The sequence below is a fragment of the Meles meles genome, chromosome 9, assembly GCF_922984935.1.
Source record: "Meles meles chromosome 9, mMelMel3.1 paternal haplotype, whole genome shotgun sequence".
In the NCBI taxonomy this organism is placed as follows: Eukaryota; Metazoa; Chordata; class Mammalia; order Carnivora; family Mustelidae; genus Meles; species Meles meles.
In genome coordinates, this window is record NC_060074.1 from 68,938,479 (window position 1) to 68,941,538 (window position 3,060).

Below are 3,060 nucleotides of genomic sequence, written 5' to 3' on the forward strand. Positions count from 1 at the left end.
GCTTCCTACTGTAGTCTGTACCGGTACCTAAACTAATGGGATGAGCCACAGTGAAGACAATACAAAGGCTAGAAGTACTAATAATGAAATAATTTAAAATCGAAACAAAACAGTAGGTTTTCCCACTAACAGGGCCCAAACAGCTGTCCTAATACTTTGAAGAAAGTATGCAAATACAAGTGAAAGGACTTGGAGACATTATTTTGGATGATTTCAAGACGTTATTTTTCGCTTATTTTCCAGTCCTCAGCTGTGTTCTCCTGGCCCATGTTACCACATAGTTAAGTTCTAGATTGATAATGTGCTTTGGTTCCATTTAGAGCCAAGCATAATTTATCTCCCCCTTCCAGAAAAGGTAGACCACTAAGGAGCCATGCCAACCGAGCCTGTTGCCTCGTATAAGACTTGGATGACACCCAGTGGTCATTTGTGGTCTTCCTCTACCTCATCCCAATTCAGAGTAGAGCCAACACATTGTACAGATGAGTATAAAGAAAGTGCTGTTTGTTTATGCAATAATACAAAACAGAACTTCATTAAAGCATACCAAAACGCTGACACATTCCACGGAGGGAGACGTCTTGTGAAGGAAGTGTCAGCTAGACTTCATGGCCTCAACTGTTGTGTCTTTTTCCTTTTAAGATTTTATTTACTTACTTGACAGACGGAGATCACAAGTAGGCAGAGAGGCAGGCAGAGAGAGAGGGAGGAAGCAGGCTCCCTGCCGAGCAGAGAGCCTGATGCAGGGCTTGATCCCAGGACCTTGGGATCATGACCTGAGGCGAAGGCAGAGGCTTAACCCACTGGGCCACCCAGGTCACCTTCATTTTTTAAATTCTTAAAATATTTTTATTAACATATAATGTATTATTTGCACCAGGGATACAGGTCTGAAAAAATATGGACCATTTCATGAATTTGCGTGTCATCCTTGTGCAGGGGCCATGTTAATCTTCTCTGTATCATTCCAATTTTTAGTATATGTGCTGCCGAAGCAAGCACCACTTTTTTTTTTTTTTTTTAAAGTGAGTTCTATACTCAATGTGGAACTTGAATTCATGACCCTGAAATCAAGAGTTGCATACTCTACTGACTATGCCACCCAGGCACCCCTCACTGTTTTTGGTACCTCAGCTGGGTATTTCTTAGAAGTCCATTTTATTTTTTATATTGGCTTTTAGTTATTTTTCTTTGTAGTTTTGTTTCAAATAGTTGCTGTGGGACTACAGTATATATCCTTAAGTTTTCAGAGTCTACTTAGAGTTATGGTACAGTTCACATGAAGTGTGAACATTTTGCAACCACGCAGTTTCATTGACTCCAATCTTTTATGCCAGAAATCGGCAAAGTGTGGCTTTTAAGCCTAATCTTGCCCTGTACCTGCTTTTGTTTAACTGCAGTACAACTACATCCATTCATTTATGTGTTGTCTATGTCCGCTTTCATGTTATGATGGCAGAGTCCAGTATTTGCCACAGAGACTATATGGTTTATAGAATTTAAATTATTTCCCATCTGGACCCTGTATAGAGAAAATTTGTTGATTCCTGCTTTATGTTATAGTTGTCATGTGCATTAATATAAGTATGTTATAAATACCACAATACTTTGTTATAATTTTTCTTTACATAGTCAGATGTACTTAAATAAATTAAGAGAAAAAAATAAGTCTTTTCTATCTATCCACATATTTACTCTTTCTGGTGCTCTTTATTTCTCCCCAAGGATCTGAATTTCCATCCGATATTATTTTCCTTCAGCCTGAATTCTCTTTGTTAGTGTTTCTTGTGGTATAGTTCTGTTGGTGAATTCTTTCAGATGTTGTTTATATGAAAACATTTCTATTTCCTTTCGTTCAATATCTGAAGGATATTTTTGATGGATATAGAATTTTGAATTGGAAGGATTTTTAAAAAAAGATTTTATTTATTTATTAGAGAGACAGAGCATGAACAGGGAGAGGCAGAGGGGGAGGGAGAAGGAATCTGAAGCAGACTCCACACGGAGTGCAGAGCCCCATATGAAGCTAGATCCCACTACCTCGAGATCATGACCTGAGCTGAAACGAAAAGTCACATGCTTAACTGACTGAGCCACCCAGGTGCCCCTTGAGTTGGAAGTTTTGGTTTTTGTTTTTTAAATATTTTATTTATTTATTTATTTGACAGACAGATCACAAGCAGGCAGAGAGGCAGGCAGAGAGAGAATGGGGGAGAAGCAGGCTCCCTGCTGAGCAGAGAGCACAATGCGGGGCTCGATCCCAGGACCCTGAGATCACCACCCGAGCCGAAGGTAGAGGCCCAACCCACTGAGCCACCCAGGCACCCCTGGAAGTTTTTTTTATTCTTTAGACACTTCAAAGTTGTTGCATCACTATCTTCTGACCTCCATTGTTTCAGATGGGAATTTAGCTATGAATATATCATTGTAGTAATGAGTCATTTTTCTCTGGCTGCTTATTTATTTATTTATTGAAATATTTTATTTATTCATTTGAGAGAGAGAGAGATACAGAGAAAGAGAGAGAGAGAGAGTATGGGCATGGAGGGAGGCAGAGGGAGAGGGAGAAGCAGGCCCTGCTGAGCCAGGAGCCCAACGCATGGCTTGATCCCAGGACCTGGAGATCTGAAGACTGAAGCTGAAGACAAATGCTCAACCATCTGAGCAACCCAGGCACCCTCTCTGGCCACTTCAACATTCTTTTTTTTTTTTTTTAAAGATTTTATTTATTTATTTGACAGAGAGAGATCACAAGTAGACAGAGAGGCAGGCAGAGAGAGAGAAAGGGAAGCAGGCTCGCTGCTGAGCAGAGAGCCCGATGCGGGACTCGATCCCAGGACCTTGAGATCATGACCTGAGCCGAAGGCAGCGGCTTAATCCACTGAGCCACCCAGGCGCCCCAACATTCTTTTCTTTATCTTTGATTTTCAGTGGTTTGATATCCTTAGATATGTTTTGTATTTCTTCTGCTTGGGTTTTGCTGAATCTTCCTGAATCTTCTTGAATTTATGTCTTTCACCAAATTAGGGAACTTTGGAGCCATTATGTCTGACACTTTTT

The 3,060-nt window shown here is 40.4% G+C and overlaps 1 non-coding gene across 1 annotated transcript; it reads right to left on the bottom strand.

Annotated features, from left to right (window-relative positions):
• Positions 1-894: 894 nt before the first annotated feature.
• LOC123951224 lies at positions 895-1,002 on the bottom strand. The gene has a single exon (XR_006820374.1). It is a non-coding gene; the product is annotated as a U6 spliceosomal RNA (small nuclear RNA).
• Positions 1,003-3,060: the final 2,058 nt, after the last annotated feature.